This window comes from Mesocricetus auratus, unplaced genomic scaffold, assembly GCF_017639785.1.
Source record: "Mesocricetus auratus isolate SY011 unplaced genomic scaffold, BCM_Maur_2.0 Super-Scaffold_15014, whole genome shotgun sequence".
In the NCBI taxonomy this organism is placed as follows: Eukaryota; Metazoa; Chordata; class Mammalia; order Rodentia; family Cricetidae; genus Mesocricetus; species Mesocricetus auratus.
The window spans coordinates 26,201,593-26,223,072 of NW_024429186.1; the positions used below are offsets into that span (position 1 = coordinate 26,201,593).

The 21,480-nt window shown below is 41.7% G+C and overlaps 1 long non-coding RNA gene across 2 annotated transcripts in view; it reads right to left on the minus strand.

The window, feature by feature from the left end:
- Positions 1–7,985: 7,985 nt before the first annotated feature.
- The window catches only part of LOC110340624, a 39,643-nt gene continuing 26,148 nt past the window's right edge, over positions 7,986–21,480 (minus strand). For both annotated transcript variants that reach the window (XR_002382423.1, XR_002382422.1), the window contains one exon: positions 7,986–9,116. This is a non-coding gene — a long non-coding RNA (uncharacterized LOC110340624). The remainder of the gene's footprint in view (positions 9,117–21,480) is intronic.

A 21,480-nucleotide genomic window follows, 5' to 3' on the forward strand; every position in this document is an offset into this window, starting at 1 on the left:
ATATCCCCTCATATCCTTTCACCCATAGGTCCACTACTCCCCCTTTTCCCTTCAGAAAAGAGCAGACCTCCAAGGACTATTAACCAAATGTGGCAAAACAAGTTATAATAGACAAAATAGCTTTTGTTAGTTGATTCTGTGGGTTTTCTCTCTACCTAACAATGTGAGGTGCCTCTCAGAACAATCTGCTAACATTTTTATTTTCCTTTTTTATTTTTATTTTTTATTCTTCTCTTATATATTACTTTCTGACTGAAGTACCCTCTTAATCTCCTCCCAGTCATATCCCCTCATATCCTTTCACCCATAGGTCCACTACTCCCCCTTTTCCCTTCAGAAAAGAGCAGACCTCCAAGGACTATTAACCAAATGTGGCAAAACAAGTTATAATAGACTGAAGACCAGGTACATACTCTCATACCAAGACTAGACAAGGCAACCCAGTAGGAGGAAAGGGGTCCCAAAAGCAGGTAAAAGAGTGAGAGAAAGTTCCCACTACCACTGTTAGGAGTCTCACAAGAACACCAAGCTAAGCATCCATAACATACTAGGTCAGACCCATGCAGGCTCCCTGATTGCCACTTCAGTTTCCATAAGCCCTTATAGCCCTGGTTAGTTGATTCTGTGTGCCATGATCTTGTGGTATCCTCGACCTCTTCGGCTCCTATAATCCTTACTCCCTCTATTCCCTGGGATTCCCCAAGCTCCATCTAGTGTTTGGCTATGGGTCTCTACATCTGTTTTTATCAGTTGCTGGATGAAACCTCTCTGATTATGATTATGCTAGGATCTGGTCTACTAGTATAGCAGAATATCATTAAGAATCATTTCACTGACTTTATTTGCCAGTCACGTTTGATTCTATCCTAGGTCTCTGGGCTATGGCAGCCTCTGGTTCCTGGCCCCCCCCTGGCAGTGTCAGACATGGGCTTTCGCTCATGATGTGGATGTCAAGTTGGAGCAGTCATTGGTTGGCCACTGCCACAAGCTCTGAACCACCTTTACCCCAGCACATCTTGTAGGCAAGACAAGTTGTAGGTTGAAGGTTTTGTGACTAGGTTGGTGTCCCAGTCCCTACTCCTCAAATTATTCCACAAAAAATAGAAACAGAAGGAACACTGCCAAATTCATTTTATGAGGCCACAGTCACCCTGACACCCAAACCACACAAAGATGGGACAAAGAAAGAATTACAGACCAATTTTCCTCATAAACACTGATACAAGAATACTCAATAAAATACTTGCAAACCAAATCCAAGAACACTGAAAAACATGACCATTATCAAGCAGGCTTAATCCCAAAGATTCAGGAATGGATCAATAGATGAAAAAAATCTGTCAGTGTAATCTACCATATAAACAAACTGGAAAAAGTAAAACTTCATGATCATCTCATTATTTGCTGAAAAACACTTTTGATAAAATTTTTCAATACAGATGCAATTACAATACAGGTTGTGATGTGATCCATCTGAGATAAGCCCAGGAGTGAGCATTTCTTTTTTTTCATTTAACTTTTATTGAGTCTTTGTGGATTCATCAACCATTCTGATCCCACTCATCTCCCTGTGCCCTCAAATTAGCCCTGTCCTTGCAACCCCTCTCCCCAAATCAAAACCAAATTTCAAACAACACGAAAAGAAGAATCTTGTCATGGAAGCTATAGTGTGCCCTATTGAGTCACCCTTTAGTCCATTCATCTTTACTTGCAAGAGGTCATTGCCATAAGTCATTGGTCTGGCTCGAGGTCTCTGGTCTCTGCTGTAACACTGAAAATGGGCTGTCACTGTGGCTACCTTTGAATATCCTGTATCATGAAGATGCTGCTGTTTTGGATATATAGATTTGATCCCTTCATGTGCTCCAACAGTTCATAGATTCAGTAAATATTGGGGTGAGTCAACTCATATCTCTGGTTCTGGGTCTGAGTGATAGCTGGGTTGATCAACTTGCCAGCTTTCCTTAGTCACCACTACCCAGGCAAGCTCTCCAGCACTGCCTCAGCTAGCTCATCCAATGCAGTCTATAGCAAGGAGCAGGATCAGTTCTCATACTCCCAGACACTCAGATCTAGGTCTCCCTCAATCACATCACCAGGGGCAGCTCTACTGTTTTTCCAAGCAAGGTTCAGAGTCCTCTCTCCCGATTGCTGTAGGAGAAGCAGGGGACAGGGATGAGCTACCGGCTCTCCTGCTCTCATTCCCTCAGGGCTGGCTCACTTGCTCTCCTCACAACAGGGTGAGCTCTAGTATGCTGCCCAGGCCTGGTGAAGGGCCTGTTCTCCTGTGTGCTGCAACTGGTATAATGCAGGGTTAGCTCTCTCATTCTTGTGATCCAAGGTCTCAGATCTCTTGCCTGCCATGGGTAGCAAGGGGCAGAGGTAGGAGGGTATCTTTCCCTCACCCATGCCACCGTAGGATAGACTAAGGGAGGCAGAGTTAACTCTATTGCTCTCATGTCCTCATGGATGGTTCAATAGTGTCCTATCACAAGATCAGCTATAGTGTGAGATGCATGCCTATGGTGAGGGTAGGTTCATCTTTCCCCAGTGCAGGGGCAAGCTCTCCACTGAGGGATAGGACTAGCTTGCCTACAGTAATACCTACAGAAGGGTGGGGCCAGCCATCTCAGGGACAATGAAAAGCAGGCTGGCTCAGTGCAGCATGATTCTAATGACCCCCGTGGTAAAGCAGAACATGGACATCACCACAAACCCTAGCTGCAGCAGAACCAGGGACCCACACATGGCCCTTGGCAGCAGCTCAGGCCTGAATGCCACTGTGAAACCTGCAGCAGCACAGACCACCCAGATCAGCACAGCCCTGGTTGGCAACATAGCTCCCAGGCACCAATATGGTCCCAGGTGGCTGACCACACCCAGGGCATCTGCAGAGCCCTCAGTGACAATGGAAGCCACATGCCACCTCAGACCCTAAGCCACTGCAGGTCATGAACAGCAGCCCTGGCCCAGACATGGCCCTAGGTGACAGCACAGGCCACTCAAATCAAGATGTCCCTGGTGACAACACAGTCCTTGGATGTTCTCATGACCTTGGTGGACATCTATGTGGCCTTTGGTGGTAACTTGGGCCATGGACATCAATATAGGCCCTGGCTGTGGTAGGGCACAGACCCAGACATGGTCCTAGGTAGCAACCTGGGTCAGATGTCACCACGGCCTGGTATGGCCCTGCAGTAGCATGGCCCTCTGACTCCAATTTGGCCTCCAAGTGGCAGACCCCCATCCCCACCCTGCAGACTGAGCATTTATGATGACAGTCTAGAAAGTTATGACATTGGTACTCAAGCCACATTTTGAGTTTCAAGTTCTTAAGTTAACCAACCAAGTGGAATTCAACTCCCACAGTGGTGTGGACCGTGTAGAAATCTAAAGGATTGAGTTATGACATTTGGCAGTGTCAGATTTAATCCTTGAGGGAAGGCTGCAAGGAAAACAGAATTAGTAAAACAGGATTTAGAACAGAATTTGTGAGAAGATAACATTTCATTGCTATAGACAGAGATTAGAAATATGAATAACTGCAAAAGTAAGTGATACAAACTAGGGTTTGTGTTGCGTATTGTACCATAGGACTCCTAGGCATGTAAGAGCCCCCCAACACACACACAGACACAGACACACACACATACACACACACACACACACACACACACACACACACACACACAGGGGTTTGGGGGGAAACTCCCAATGACTTTCTTTTTTTATCATTTTTTATTTTAATTTTAAATAGCTTGTTTTACATGCCAATCCCAGTTCCCTCTCCCTCCCCTCCTCCCGCACTCCCCTTCCCCCCCACCCTCCCACCCTATTGCCAAATCCTTCCACATAGGGGATATCTAGAGTCTGTCATTTTACTCTGGGTAGGGTCCAGACACTCCCCTAAGAGTCCAGGCTGAGAGAGCATCCCTCTTTGTGCTATAGGCACATGAAGACTGTTTGTATACCAGGGATAGACACTGATCCACAGCTCAGGGCCCCATAGGTTGCCCAGGCCTTCTCGCTGACACTCACATTTGGGGGATCCAGATCAGTCCCATGCTGGCCTCCCCACTGTCAGTCTGGGGTCCAAGAGCTCTCCCCTGTTCAGATCAGCTGTCTCTGCTGGTTTTGCCAGCCCATTCTTTGCCAATTTGCTCATCACTCCTCTCTCTCTGTCACTGGGTTCCTTGGGTTCAGTTCAGTGATTAATTGTGTGTTTGCCTCTGCTTCCATCAGTCACAGGATAAAGGCTCCCGGATGGTTATAGACATCGAGTTCATTATCAGGAATGGGCATTCGAGGTGGTCTCTCCACTATTGATTAGCTTGCCAATTGGTGTTATCCCTTTAGATCACTCGAGGTCGCTCTGGTGCCTGATCTGTATTCGATCCTATGACGCGCCCGATCTCGTCCCAATGACTCTCTTCTGGCTAACACTATCCTGAACCATACTGTATAATCATTGAGAAATTTAAAGCTTTTTTTTTTTAGATGAGTTCTCACTATGTGGTCCTGGTTGATTTAGAATTCTCTGTATAGACCAGGATGGCTCTGAATTCCCGGAAATCTGCCTGCCTCCACTTCTAAGTGCTGAGTTCTGGAGAACACCAGCCTGGAGTTCTCTCTGAAAGTGTGGAAGTTGGAGTCAAGGCAAAACCAATGGGTCTCTGCAATCTTCACTAGTGAAATTTAAATGAATAGATCAAAATTAATCCTTAGACCAATGACTAATTTGGCCTTTTCTGGGAATGATGGAGAAAAATGAACACATGTAGAGAGTGAAAAAGTTGAAAGTATTGCTGAATTTTGACAAACCCAGGAGTTTTCAAGGCAAAAGGAAGGCGATCCCCTCAAGGGCTATTTAAATTTGAGCTCACCAAAGCATATACTAATGTTTTAACAGCTGGAGTGGTTAAGCATCCTTCTGTTTTAACAGTTTTAATAGCCTATGACAAGAGGGCAAGGTTAGACACCCAAAGAGCTCAGCAGCCTCCAGGGCAACACCTGAAGTGAGTAAGAGTCTGTTCTGATGGAATGCAGCAGCAGTTCCTGTAGAACAAGGGTGTTTAATAGACTGTTCTCTGTATTTAAATCAAAGTGGCTTTGCCCTTCACTTAAACTTGACCATCAGTCTGCACACAGCTAGCTCGAAGGGATGGTGCTACAGTGCCGGGACACAGGAAGGAAAGCAGACCGCTGCCTCCTGCCATGCACAGAGCTCCCGACTAGTATGTGGAAGCATCGGGATGCTGTGCTCACACACAAACCACAGGAAGCACACTGGGGATCTGACCACAAAGTGTGATAGAGCTTGGTGGATCATTGTGTCCATTAAGCAGAAGGAGATCTGTAAAAGTGAAAAATTGGATCTGAGTCCTGCTCCCCAATCTGTCCTCTGTGAACTCTGAGGCCTGCCATCCTTGTTTGTCTACAGACTTTCAAGTCTCACTGTGGCTTTTTATTTTTTTATGCAGATCTTAAAAGAAGACAGGATATGAAGACCCTCTTGGGAGCATATCTGTTAGGACAGGGGTAATATGTTCCCCATGTAAGTATGGCATGGAATGCTTAGCCTCAGAGATATGTGTTAAAACTTTAGTTTACCCCACAATCACCTGCACGAATTGTTGATCCACAGATTTCTGACCATGCCTGTCTGATGTCTGTGACCTAGAAGGCCCAGAGAAGGACCCGAGAAGTTGCATCACAAACAAATACATAGACATTGCCTGTGCTGCTCATACTATTAGAGCAACTGTTGTAGAAACTGTGTTCTCAGCCAAGGATGTCCAAATCACCTTTGTTGAGAGAGTTATTCACAAGCTGGTTCTTAAAGGGCTGAAGATTGCAACATGAGAATAGAGAAAGAGATACTAAAAGAGCAATAAATTATTATTAAATGAATTAATAAATTGAATTTATAAGAACAGTTTTCTACCTCCATGTTTATGCAGTCCTTAAAACTCCAAAAACAACAAACATGGCATGTACTCACTCATATGGATTTTAGACATGGAGCAGGGGAGTGCCAGCCTACAATCCACACTGCCAGAGAGTCTGGGAAACAGGGAGGACCCTAAGAGAAACATACATGGTACCCCAGAGAAGGGGAAGGGGACAGGATCTCCTGAGCAAATTGGGAGCATGGCGGGAGGGGAGAGGGAGCTGGGAGAAGGAGAGGGGGAGAAGAGGAGGAGAGAGGAGGAAATGGTGGAGCAGGAAGTTTGAGTCAGGTAAGAATAGAGGAGAGCAGGATGAGAGATACCATAATAGAGGGGGCCATTATAAATTTGAGGAGAGATCCACTAGGGAAATTTCCAGAGATCTACAATGTTGACCCCAACTAACAATCTAAGAAATAGTAGAGAGGCTACCTTAAATGCCCTTACCCTATAATGAGATTGATAACTACCTTATATGCCATCCTAGAACCTTCATCCAGTGGCTGATTGAAGCAGAGGTACACACCCACAGCTAAACACTGAACTGAATCCCAGAACCCAGTTGCAGAGAGGGAGGAGTGATAGGCATGTGGGTCAAGACCATGCTGGTAAAGCCCACAGAAGCCACTGACCTGAACAAGGGGGGAGCTCATGGACCCCAGACAGATGGCTAAGAGGCCAGCATGGGACAGATTCAGACCCCCTGAGTGTGGATGTCAGTGAGGAGGCCTTGGCAATCTATGGGGCCTCTGGTAGTGAATCAGTATTTATCCCTGGTGCATGAATGGACTTTGGGAGGCCATTCCACTTGGAGGGATGTGCACTTGTCCTGAACATGGGGGAGGGCCTGGGCCCTGCCCAGGATCCCACAGAGTGCCTCACCCTCCCTGGGGAACCAAGGGAAGATGGGATGGGGGGGTTGGCTGGAGGGGGGTGGGAGAGGAGGGGAGGGAGAGGGAACTGGGATTGACATCAGAAGCAGGCTTGTTTTTTATTTAAAAAAATAAAAAAAAAACAAAAACTGAGGAGATAAACACATTCCTCACATGAAGAAAAAACAAACAAACAAACAAACTTTTAGAGGAATTCCACCAGGTTCAAAAATTGAAGTAACCATAATTTGCTTTTTTTCCTCTCTTCTGGTTTATACCACAATGGCAGTTTCTGCCAGACAGAAAGTTTTCTCTGAGAGGCTAGTCAGTACACACACACACACACACACACACACACACACACACACACACACACACCAGGAAAGCCATGGCACAGACAGCAATAGTAGTAGGTGGCTATCTTCAGCTGAAACAGCTCAGGACTTTAAAAAGAGTAGAGAAAGAACAATTCGTAGTGGTTAAATCAGCTCAAATCTGTTTCAGGAGCTCCCTCAACAGGTAACCATGCCCAAGGTGCCATTGCCATTTCCCCTAGTAAATGTTTCAACTTTACAGATCCTTAAACTGCTATAAACATTTTTGCATCTTCTATATCTACTTAGAACAGACCAAATTGTGGGTAAACTGGGCTTCTGAGAAGAACGAGTCCCTTTCCTACAAGTATCCACAGTGGGGGAAGCCACAAGGGAAGAAAGAGGTACAGAGAGCTGAGGAATATGAGCCCCATGTCTATCAGGATCAGGCCATTGATGCTTGATTCAATTCACTCATATTCCAGAGAATACGTTCTTGCTTCTTTGCGTCCTAAAATTCCACTCTGCCTGCTTGGCTTATAACTGTGTCCCATTTGAATGCTTCCTTTTCAGAAACACAAGAACAAAAACTGCTGCTGGAGTCAAGGCTGGAGGAAACTTGAGACCTCCCTGACATCTCCATGCAACAAAATGCCACTGGCTTCTTGAGCCAACACCATAGAAGACATGTAGGAAGGGTTCTTCTTGTAAAATGTCTGATGTTGTCTTGAGATCCCAAGGTAACAGAAGGAGGAGTCCTAGCCCAGTCTTCTCTAATGACACAATAGAATAAGCATTTCTACCTGTTTGCTATTACTTAGAATACTTACATCAAAAAAAGACACGGAAACTTTTTAAAAAGAAATTAATTGGAAGTTTATCATTACTTACTACAGACAAGGACAGTGCCAAACATCACTAATTTTTTGAAACAGCAACAGCAAAAGTAATCTGAAAAAAAAATGGCTTATGCAAATGCTATTCAGGGTGCTCTATCTTTTATGTTCACTTTTTCCATCATGTTGAGTGTGAAATCCAGGGTCTTGCAAGTCGTTAACATTAAACAATATGCAGAGTCCATTCTGTTCATTTGCTTGCTTATCAGTGCATGCATCAAGCAGAAAGGGTGATACATCATTGGTATCACATTGAACACAGAGTGGACTCATTCACAAATTACACCTATCAGAAGGGTCTTCGTTAATAGTAGAGAGGTATAAACGTCTATCCTCACACCATTCTGAGACAGGCCGCACATCAATTACAGTTTAGATTAACTTCTCTTTCAACATCTCTTCTGATTCCCTTCCAAGTCCAGTAAACACCAAAACTCCTCAGTCACAAAATACATCAGCAAGAGTGTGGCTCCATCGAGCCCTGATAACCTTTCTCACAGCAAGAATAATAGAACATGACTTTCTTGGGCCGCCTCCATCCATTTCTATTAAATTTATCCTCCAGAGCTGTCAAGGCGCTCATATTTCCTTCTTCCTGTAGAGAGTGCCCGTGGATTGGGGGCAGTGGGGAAGAGTGAAAAACATGGGATAAGCATAGAATGTAAGAACAATGGGCTCTCCAGTCTGAGAGGGACTGGGGTGGGGGATGGGCAGGGAAAGCAAGGGCAACAAATCCTCTATGACCTGCTTGGACCAGTCCACAATCACAGACACTTCACTTAATCTCACCAAGGCTATTAGGAGCTGCATTTCCAGGTTGCATCTAGCCGCTGGGAAAGATAACTGCCTTGCAGACTGCAATATACCTTGAGAGAATTAGATTTCTCTAAGCCAAAGATTGAATTCCTCCAGTTTCCCACTTCTTCACGGTAACCAGGGCCTTGTGCACGCAATTTCATTTTCCTTGTGCACAGGGCAGATGACGTCCTGCTAAATCGGCCAGAAGTAGCTAAAGACAGAAACACTGGGTTTTGTGATGCTGTTTGCCGGGCTGCTTGCTTTGTTTACCTACTTCTCCTACAAGACCTGCTTGGAGAAGAAAAAAAAAAGCCTTCATCAGAAAAACTGTGAAACAAAAACACCCTCTTCAGCTTCCAATTCAGGAAAGGGCAGCTTTTACTTTTAACCCTCAACAATTTACCGTGAGACGTTTCCGCTGATTGGCACGGTTTACTGGGTAGAAAGAGCATAGAGAAGGGGAGACATTTGTTATTAGGCCTATAAGCCACCAAATGTCATCTCAAGGTTAAAAAAACCGTATGCAAATCAGGTTTTGCACCTCTATCTGCCGATGGTATGTATGCCCTCTATGAAACTTCAGTTTATTTTCAAGACAGAGTCCTGTTCGCCCTGCTCTGTGCTCCTATAACATTTCTGGCACCTGCACTGCATCATCTGTGACTTTGTATTACAATTACCTGTTTGCGTATCTGTCTCGTCTCCCCTACACTAGGACTTCCTTGGGAGCATGGACTGTATTTTTGCTTTTATCTCCAACCTCTATACAATATTTACATGTGGCTGATGCTCCACCTGGCTGGGCTGAACAAATGGGAAGACCTAAATCAATTTCTCATATATTCCTTCCAGGAATCCCATCAATTTGTTAACAAAAAAAATGCCCTCTCTAAAACTAAATCAAATGTGTTCATGCAGAGAGTGGTAGGGGAAATGAATGTGATAAGGAAAGGTTCCTAATGTATTAACCTTTGTGAGACAAAATAATAAAACAGAGGGTGACATTTGACAGATCAGTAGTGTCAGCTCAGAGGTAGGAAAGTACCCTCTAGCAAATCCTACCACGCTGCTTGAAGCTGAGTATACCTGTCCTCTCCTCTAAACAGGACCAAGATATAGTAGAAGCATATGGGACATGCTGTCTTTGAAGGTCTGGGGATTAGCTTATGAAAAGGAGGTCTTGGGGGTACTGAAGTTGTTCCCTGAATTTAAGAGGTCAAAAAAGAAGAGCACCAACCAAGTCAAGCTCTGCCCCCCTCATCCATATCTCTGTGGGAATCCCTAGATACAATCTGATCTTTACCTCTACTCAGATCACCTATTGCAAGCCTCCAAAACAAAAGGGACCTAAGGGTCCCTCACGTATCACTTCACATATTAGTAAATAAGAACTAGGAGGGAATGCAGCCCTTGTCTTGCATGGCATTCATACAAGGTAACACCTACAAAGTAAAGGTTGACCTTTTGGAGTTTGCCCATCCTATACTAACTGGTTCCTTGTACTTAGTCCCTGTCAGAGCCAACTTTGCTGACATGACTTTCCAATTGGTTATCATCTGCATTTTCTCATTCCTCAACCCTCCTAACCCCCAGCCATTTGAGACACTGTATTCTTCTTACCCTCCAGAGGCTGGTTCATGATCTGTCACTGACTTAAATAGACAAACATCTAAAATATAATACTGTAACACAAATCCCAATTCTCTAGCTCCAAAACTTCCAGAAAAACCAAGAGTTAATGGAACTGTTTCAGATTCCCAAGATCTCCAAGATTTGGTAATGCTCCTATGTGTATATTACTGGTTAAAATAATGGGGCAAAAGCAAAACCTGGAAATCCAGTGTACTGTCAAACAACTGTAGTAATATATAGATCATAGGTCAAAGACATTCAAAAGAAAATAGAGGATTAACAGTGCAGAATAATAATGATATCACTTTTTAAAGCTCTTGTGAATGTGTGCACAGGTTTTTACTGGGGAGTTTCAGGTGTTTTCATTCATTCCTACATTCATTCAGTAAATATTTCTCAAGTGCTCATGTACAATGTTAATTTTCACTTTTAATGTCTCTTTAAGAAACTTAGTTCATAATATGTATTAATATATTGGAGAAAGTAAATCTGAACATTGAATTGCAGAGGCAAATGTATCTTGTGGTTAATCTTCACATTATAGAATGAACTAAGCCTGGATCACATTTGCATTCTGACATATTATAACTGCCCTTTGAGTGCTCCCAGCTTCAATTCCCTCTTCTGGAAATGGAAACTTTGGACACTGAAACCTATATTATTGTGTGGCTTAAATGAAGTAACAAATATAAAGGACTTACACTGATTACTTTCCCTGCTCCTATGATAAAATTCCCTGGCAAAAGCAAGTAAAGAGAGAAAGGATTCAAGGAAATGGGAGTCATGCTGCTCACATTGCATCTGCTCTCAGCAATGGAGACAAGATTGCTGGTGGTTGTTCGAGGCCAGGCTGGACCGATAGCCTCCAAAACAATACAGAGAAATCCTGTCTCGTAAAAACCAAAAAATAAAAAATAAAAAAAAGGTGCTGGTGGTCATCGGATTTTCTTCTTTGTACACGACCCAGCCATCCACTTTTAGAGTGGGCCTAACCACCTTAGTTAAGGTAATCAAAATTATCCCACATAAGCAGGACTAAAGGCTAGTCTCCTCCATGGTTCTAGATTTGGTCAGGCCAAAAGTCACAGCCTTGACCTTTATCAACTTGACAACTCACTGGGCCATAACCTGCCACTCTTGTCTCCATAGATTACTGGAAATCTCAATACAAAACTCATTCAATCCAAATTCAAATGTCCCCACAGTTTTGTTTTGTTTTGTTTTTATTCTAACATTGCTTAAGTTCAAAGACCAAGGCTCATGATAGACTAAGGCAATCTCTTAACTTTGAGCCCCTACTACATCAAAAAAAAATGTTACTATAATGGTGCTTAATAAGCATTCCCATTCCAATATGGAAGACTTAGGACAGCACAAAGAATAATGAATCCAAAGCAAGACCATACAAAACAGGCAAAACAAGAAATTCACAGATCCATGAATAGTGACTAATGATGGAATGATCTAAGTTCCCAAGGAACCCCATCCCTCCAGCTCTGCTACCTGTAACACACACTCTCTCTCTCCCTGCCTCCCTCCATCCACCCATCCCTCCCTCCCTCCTTCTCCTCCCCTCCTCTTTTCCCTCCCCTCTCTCTTTTGTAACACTGCTATCTTCGGCACACATTCATGGTTCTTGTATCTCCAATACACTGAGGTCTCCATTGAAATACACTTTGTCTTAGCTTCACACAACAGCCTGCCTCCCAAAACCCCCTTGCAAGGATACTGAATTTGTCACACATTATACTCAACCTTAATCAACTTCTCACGACAGTAGGGATGCAGCCAGATTATTTGCCAGAACACTGCATAAATGACCCATAACCCAGTTCCTGATAGAGTCCTTGCTATCTTCTGAAACCTCAAGAACTGAACTTCAACTGTCCATATTCCTCTCAGCACTTTTCTCATCCAAGTTCCCTCCAAAATGACCTGTTAAGTTCTGGTTATAGCATTCAAGGACCTTTTTAACCCCAAAGTTCCAAATGCTTATACATTCTACTATAAGCCAGTTCCAGAGACTTGAGAACTATATGGTCAGGCTGATTATGTCAGTGACCACACTTTGGTAGCAATTTTCTATTTCAGCTACTTTTACTGTTACGTTGAGAAAATATCTTAATTAAAGTAACTTACAGGAAAATAGGTTTATTTAGACTCACTGTTAAAGCATACAGTCTGCCATGGCAAGGGGGTCCTAGAAACAGAATCTAGAAGCAATTAGTCACATTACATCTCTAGAAAAATGCAGAGAAATGTGTAAATGCATGTGCTTTTCTTGCTTTCTCATTTTTTATGTAATCCAGGATCTGTGCCATGTGAATGGGGTCACACACTTTTAGTATGTGTCTTCTTACCTACCTAGCTAATCTAACTAATATCTCATAGACATGGCCAAAGGCTAACCTAATCAAATAATCCTTTACAAGCATGGTCAGGAGCTTATCTCTTAGACCATTCTACATTCAGTTGACTACTGATATTAACTATCATAGTATCATATTCTGAGAGTAAAATAAACACATCTACATAGTTGTTATTTGGATAGGAGGATTCTAAAGTAACCTTTTCTACTAAAAGGCATGAGGGGAATAAAATGGTACATTATAATATCTTTTTCATTCCATAGCAACAAAAAATATCTGTAAGTTTGGTGAAGGAAAGAGAAAAAGCAATTGAGAAATTAACACACATAATCAGTTTTTTTTATTATCTTTGTCCCCTCTGAGACCTTATCCCCTCTGAGACCTATACATAATACAGAAAAACCTGGGAAATGGTTAGAATCAGACTTATCAAATGCTCATCATCTAAGTTGTCTACAGATGCTATTTGGATGAAAGTTCATTCAGTAGGCCTCTGATTCAGAATCTCTCCCAATTTCCAATTAATGGCGATGCTACAGGTTCCCAGATTAGTTTTGCAATAGAAAAGGGATATAACTATATATATTTAACACATTGCTAACATGTTCAAACATATATGCAAATGGCTACAAGTATATGAACATATATACTGCATGTTTTATATGCACAATACCCCCCCCAGCAATAAAATAAACTGCTTTCTAAAATTATAAAAATTCTGGTTTTGTAGATCACTATCCTCTGGGGAAAACAGGTAACGTTTTCATGAGATCATCTGTAACTACTTACAAAAGACTGTTAAAACTAGGCCAGCTGACTGTTGATGTTTCTTCATATAAGCAGAATCATTCCCTTCTGTACCTCCCGGTGAGCTTATGTGATTCTGCCCTGATTGCACACAGCTTTTTGTTCTTGGAAAGTGTTTGAGCTCATAGAACAGGAAAGGTTAAGTGAAGAGGAGTCTCCATCTATGCAGCTATGAGGAAGTCACCATCTATGCCAGGATATGCTCTCCGATGATATATGTTCCTATAAAGAAGTCCTCAGCCACACTGTATAAGTAAGCCCAATAAACTCTCTGGTTCTCCAAGCTGGAACAAAGACCAATTTTATTTTTTGCTGATGGACATCTGTTAGAAGGGGATATTTGTTCACACCATGCCAGGGAAAAGAATCCCCACAACAGAAGAGTGGGAGTTTCTTCTTTTGCTTTAGTTTCTTTACCTTAGAAAATGGCTGCCTCAAATTGGTATGCAAGACTTTGTTGACTCCCCAAGGAAGGCCTGACCCACTCTGAGGAATGGATGGGGGATGGGAAGGGGGGATTTGGGAGTAGAAGAAGAAGAGGGGGGAAGAACTGGGGTTGGTATGTAAAATGAAGAATAATTTTTTTAAATAAAAAGAGAAAATGGAAGTATTAAACAAGGTTCCTATACTTCCCTTCAGCATTCGCTTCCTATGTGATATTTTCCACTTGAAGAAATAGAAAAAAAATACAGTTACTATTGCATGGAATTTGAAAGATATAAAGCAAGTTATTTTTGATCCTCAGGTACTTTGTTTACTCCGCCCTCAGCAAAATGCTCATGGAGACCAATGCTCTGGAGTCATTTGAAATGGAGGAGATGTAACAAATTTATTTTTCACCACCAAAATACAAATGTCAATGAAGACATTGTACACAAACACTATTTAGAAAAAATGACGTGGGAGACCTTCTAATTTGGAAGAATACTGTTCATGTCAGTGTCATAAACAAAAATAAAAACAACTAATTTCATAGCTTTAGTAAGTCCAAGGAAATATTGGGTGCTGAGGAGAAGGCGAGGGCTACAGCGAGAAATTTTAAAGGCATGCAGGAGAGAAAAGTCACCTTGGTAAATATTCAGTCTCCTAACAGCTCTCTAGCCAGCAAAGGCCCTTGGATATGCATAATTCTGCAACGTGAGCTGTGTATGCAAACTGTTTGCATCTTCTTCTGACAAGTTGATATTATTTATGAGTTTACCAACTTTACAGCTAACCTTTACCCTGTCATATTTCTGGGCACAAGCAGGACCAATCCAGCCTGCTTAGCATCTTCCCTGCAATGTGTAACATGAAGCTGGAGCTATGAAATCATCATCTGTGAAAGAAAAGCAATCACTAAGCCAAGGGGTTATGCTAACGATGGAGGAGCCAACTTACCAAACATATGCACCATTCTTATTTTATTTGTCTCAATCTCTTTTTTTCTTTTTTAGACACTGCTTATAGTAATTAAGTGCATCTATAAAATGAACAATGGCTTGAATATTTTGAGCAGTATTTTTAAAGGGAGAGATAAGAAACACATGGGAGACCCAGGCCAGACTGTCTGTACAATTCTTTTCCTAGTAATGATATTACTGACCTAGGCTTTGGACAATCCAATGAGTAGTGCTGGACAATGCTGTGGAGAGACAACCTACACATCTATTTCAGAGCTTATGTTAAGATCAACATTCCTGTTGTTGTATGGATCAATCATTATGAAAGCAAAGAATTCTTTCTTTTTTCTCTGCCATGTCACTGATGGTAGATATTTATTTCAAGATTTAGATGAGTGCTTCTCTGAACACCTTGAATTATACTCATGCTTGAGAACTAAGTCATTTAAAAAACCTAATGATAAATGGTACTAAATGAGACATGTGGCTAAATTAAGCACATCTATACATGTGCACATAATTACACAGAATGTGCATGTATAATTTGCCTGCAACAGTATTTCCAGCTATACCTGAAATCCCAGGTGTCTTCAAAGAAGGACAGCTTTGTGACGTCATCCCATTAATAGAGAGCTTTGTTACCATGGGGACATCTAATTCTTTCTCTGAATAACATTTAGCTCTGACAATTGAAGCCACAAAATTTCAATTAAGCTGCGGACTCAGTTCCTTCCAGTCCTCACAAATTTAACAGTTATCAAGTTCCAAGAATCACCATTTTGTCTGAAAAGGCATTTAATTTTAGACACACTGCAATCAAATATATATATGTGCAAATATTTTTCAGTTCTTTTATTTCCTATACCCTATATCATAAAATTATATAATGCTGAATCCTCTCTATTCAATATCAACTAAGAAAATAATCCATCATTTATTCAGTGGCTCATTTATTCAGCATACACACACACACACCACACACTTTACCTATGTCTAGTATTCAACATTCATGTATTTTCTTATTCTGAGTGACTCTGATAATTATTATGTGTATTGTGTGTTTAAAACAGAAGGGTCTATTGTGATGATAAATAGGAACTAGAGAACTGAATGGATACAGACAAGAGACCTTTAAGGACAAGAATGTCTCTGGCAAGACTTCAAAAAATATAGGATAACCCACCAAGGAAACTAAAATTCCTTTCTATCTGGTCCCACTAAGAATAAGCACACATAATATTATCTGGCCAAGAGTATATTAAACAATCAGTAGGCCCTTTTGGCTGTAGCTGAAGCACACAGAGAATCAAAGCTAAAGCCAGCAAAAGAGGAAGTGCAGAAGAGCAAAGCAGATAATCTACCGGAAATAAAGAAGGGAAGGAAAGCATTTCTGGGTTGTGTCCAATATAGTGCTTACCACACAGGCTGAAATGCTTGAACAAAGCAAGCATCTTTCTTTTCAGTGCCTTCAGAAATTGCCCAAGTCTTGTTGCCTAAGAGGATGAGGAAGAATGGATTTGCCAGACTTGGATCACCTCGAATTCTCAGTACTATTGTAATCTTGGTCATGTGGCATTTGAGAATGAAGTTCCCCTGAGTTCTTCGTGGTCAGAGTACACCCATGTTTTGATCACCCCTACAACTTTCAAGAGAAAGCAAGGCAAGACTGTGTTCAAGAAGAGAACCAATTTTTAAAAATCTCTTCCCTGCTGAATAAGCTGTTATTATTTTAGCAAGGCAAAGGGGGATCAAAAGCAGTCCTACCAGAGTTCTGGCCCCATCATGTTAATAAACAAATTTCATGAAATAGAGCATCTGTCATTAGCCTACGTTTTAAAAGTTTTAACAGCAGTTCTGCCCAGAAGTCAATGAAGTATTAATGTTAAGGTCTTAGTTTCTGCCAATGACAAATTTCCCTCTAATAATGGAATTTCCCAGGCTCTATATTTATCAGCTAGGTGGCCTTGATCTCTCATCTCCTATACACCCAGTTTCTTCATCTAAAAATTGTGCTAATAAAAGTTCTTATTCACCAGGTGATTTCTATACAACCAATGTGACACTTTTAAGTATTAACTCCTCGTATAATCTTCACAATGAGGCAGAAACCATCATAGCTTCCACTGTGCAGAAGGGACAACGTAATGCACAGGGGGACAGAGAACTTGCCTAGCATTACATAAGCAGTATGTGGCTGGGCTTGTGATTTGAAGTCTGGTAGTTGGAATTAAAACCCTTACTGTTGGTCACTAAACAGAATTCCTGAAATAGTAACACTTCCCATGTAAGTAGCTAATTTGAACTCTCTCTCTCTCTCTCTCTCTCTCTCTCTCTCTCTCTCTCTCTCTCTCTTCTTCTTCTTCTTCTTCTTCTTCTTCTTCTTCTCTCCCTCTCTCTCTGTGTGTGTGTGTGTGTGTGAGTGTGTGTGTGTGTGTGACTCGACTATTGTTTTACTCCAAGGTAGCCTTCAAGAGCATCAAATGGATAAATGAAACTGAATTCAATCAAGTTTTTTCTCACCAATCTATCCTCTGTGACTTTAGACCATGCCTCCTGAAGAAAAGCACTTTTTTAAATTTGTACAGATGCTGTGGGAGCGAAGGAGACCCTGCTCCAATCCTATGTGCTTGTAAATTGAGATTTTGCTCACCATCCTTTTCAATTTGTTACAACAACCATCTAATTATACAATCACTTAATGAGTGTCATTATGTACTCTAGTCAATGTCCCCTATTCGTCCTGATATATGTGCAGTCATTAGTGCTATTGAAGAACTCTGATTCTGGGGCACCATTCCAAACCAAATACAGAATAATGATCTCTGTGCCTGTGGCTTACAGGAGTGAGAACAGTCCACAGCGTTAAATGCTGTCGAGTCATCAAAAGCACAATTTTAAACCTGTGAGCTAAACAGCATTTAGAGAGCTGAACTTTGACATGTTGTGACATTCTATACCAAAATTCAGTTCTCCCAGTTATATTTCTTTGCTAAGTACTACATCTTAAAGCAGCCACTAGATGAAGTTGGGACACCTGAGTTCAAACACCAGCTTCACAGACTGACTCTCTTCTCTGACCTTGAATGCTAGTCAGTTGAGTTCTCAGGGCACTGCTTTTGGTCCGAGCAGTATGGACAGTGAAAGAAAGGCTAGCCTCTGGCTCCATGGGGATGTTGTGAAAACAAATGAGATGTGGGGCTATAGCATCACTTTAAGCTCTTAGGAGTAAAAGAGCTTAAAGAGGCATAAGGTTTCAGTAGTTACTCTTTCATTTTTTTTCAGCCTTGCAAGTGAGAGAGCAAGGTTCCCACCGTGGTAAGTTTTGAAGAATATGATCCCACAGCTTCATTTCCCTCACCTGAAGCTCTGCCTCTTGTACATTCACAAAGTGTATTGTAATTCCCAGTATTGACTCAGGAAAATTAATAAGGATCTGCCATATCCTCAGGCAACAATGAAGAATGGCCCTGCCCTGCGTGGGGTGAATTACCTGCCACCAGTTAGGCATCACACAATGCATGCCCTACAGTGGTTGTGAAAGATAACTCTAATGAAACAAAGAAAGTGTTACATTGCATAAAAGAGGAAGTTTCTGGGATAGAAACTCCAGCTAGACTATTGATCTAACAGAGTCTAAAAGTTCAGAAATAGAAAACTTGCAGCATTTTCTTTTAGGAGAACTAAAAAACTGAATTTTGCCAGTATCAGAGATGTTCTCTCATACAGTCAAAGCAGTCCTGAAAAAGAATTACATGTAACCACCCTGATTCTCTCCCCTGCTTCCAAATGAAGAGTCCCTGACAGGTGATACAGATAAGTACTGTGTGGCTTGTCACTTCATCTTCCTTAAGAAGGCACCATAATCATTGGAGCTCACAGAAACCCTTCCGTAGCTTCGATCCCATGCTGACATTCAGGAGAAAAGTTGACAGCCATAGATTTAAAGAAAACACCCCATTGTAGAGATACTTACAATAAATAGGTAGCTCTGACTAAAGATGTATTTTGGCAAGAGTTAAGTGGAAAGACACATTGGCACACTGACGTGTATTTCTAAGCTAGGGGATAAAGACCTTTGTCTTAGTCTCACTGGAACCCACATTTACGTATAGGCTTTGGTTTGCTTCATCTTCTCATTCAATAAATATTCAGTGAGCTGTGCAGTGGAAACTCCAGGTGATCCCCTATCTGTTGTGCTCTCCTTCCTGAGCAAGTAGCTATCCAAATATAACCTAAGTTTTCCTTCTCATACTACAAGAAGGTAGGATGACCTAAGTCCTCGGGAATGGAAATGTATGGAAGTGATAGAGGACAAGTCCAGTATTACTTGTTCCAAATGAAACTCTAAATCTAGAATCATCTGTATTCAAACTGTGTACTGAAAATAGCAAAGTTGATGTGATCTACCCATTAAGGACTTTCATGTGAGACAGAAATAAACATCTGTGTTTTGCAGTTTGTTACTTCAGTTTAGCCTGAACCCTCATGAATGGATGTGCCTTTAGATAACAGCTCTGTGCAATGTATTACTGATGACTGTGCTTAGCAAAATCCACTAGGTATATGAACCCACAGAACATATATCCTGATGACTACTGTCTTCTTTAGGACTTCTATAGCTATGAAGAGATACTGTAACCACAGCAACTCTTATAAAGGAAAAACATATAATTGGAGTAGCTTACAATTTCAGAGATTTAGTCCATTATCATCAGAGTGCAACATGGCAGAGTGCAGGTAGACATGGTACTGGCTACATCTTGATCGGAAGACCACACAAAGTAAGCTGAGATACTGTGCAGCATCGTGAGTATAAAACACCTCAAAGCCTTCCCCCACAGTGTCACTCTTCCTCCAACAAAGCCATACCTCCTAATAGTACCACTCCCTTTGGGGACCATTTCCTTTCAAACAATCACATTCCACTCCCTGGCACCCAAATGCTTGTAGCCATATCAAAATGCCAAAATGAATTCAGTCCAACTTCAAAAGTCCCTAAAGTCTGTAACAGTCCCAGATTTATTTAAAAGCCTAAAGTTCAAAGTCTCTTCTGATATTCAGTCTCTTAACTGTAACCCACTATAAAATCAAGATCAAAAAGCATGTCACATACTTCCAACATATAATGGCACAGGATATATATTACCGTTCCAGAATTTAGGGAAGGGGGCATAGTGAGGAAATACTGGACCAAAGCAAGACTGAAAACCAACTAAGCAAACTCCGAACTCTGCATCCCCATGCCTAATGTCAATGTGCTCTTCAGATCTCCAACTCCTTCCAGCTTTACTGACTGCAACACACTTCTTTCTCTTGGGCTGGTTCCATTCCCTGTTAGCAGCTTTCCTCAATAGGTATCCCACAGCTCTGGCATCTCCAACATCTTGGAATCTTCAAAGCAATCCAGATTTCTTCACAGCTTCACGAAATGGCCTCACTGGACCTCTATTCAGAGATACCTCTGACACATTCATGGCTTCAGAAGCATTTCTTGGTCACAAACGAAGGTTCTATAACACCTTTCTTCTATCCTTTATTCTGAAGCCAAAACCATGTGGCTGAAGCTGCCAAGTTCTACAGCTTGCAGGGGATGAAACATGTTCCCCTAATTTGATTACAACTCCAACAACTTTCTGTTTTCCATGATTTCCTTCACTTCCTAAGACTGGCTGTCCAGGAACTTGCTCTGTAGACCAGGCTGGCATCAAACTCAGAGATCTTCTAGCCTCTGCCTTCAGAGTGCTGGGACTACAGGCATGCACCACCACTCCCAGCTCTAAGTTTTTCTTGAATTCCTTTTTACAAGTTGGAAACTTAGCTGGGTGGGATCTTTGCCTGATGTCACCACTCCCTTTATTCTCCTTAATCTGACTATTTCCTTAAACACAGGACTTAGCTCTGTTGTACTTCTTGGTCTTCCTTTTCTCCTCAAATTTTACATTTTGTATTTTTTCCGTTCTCCTTTTTGTTATAAATCTTCATTAGCATTAGCACTAATAACCATAGGACAGAGTCTATACTAGGCTATTTTGAGATTTCCTCTGCCAATAGAATTAATTGACATCTCTTCACTTTAGCCTCAGGCAGATTTTTCAGACAATGACAAAAAAGCAACCACATTCTTCACAAAAAAAAAATATCATAAGACTGGTCTCTAGGCCACATACTAACATTCTTCTTCTCTGAAGCATCTTGATCCAAGAACCCATAGTTCAAATCACACTCAGCAACATTGTCTCCCATGTTCCAGTTAGGAAGACCTATTAAGCTACACTTAAAGCATCAACTGCTTTTCTAATCCACAGTTCCAAGGTCCATATTCCTTCAAACAAAAGCATGGTCAGGCCTATCACAGCAATACCCCTGTCTCTGGTACCAACTTCTGTCTTAGTTATGCTGTGAAGAGACACCATGACCACACAACCCTTATAAAGAAGAAACATCTAATTAGGGTAGCTTACA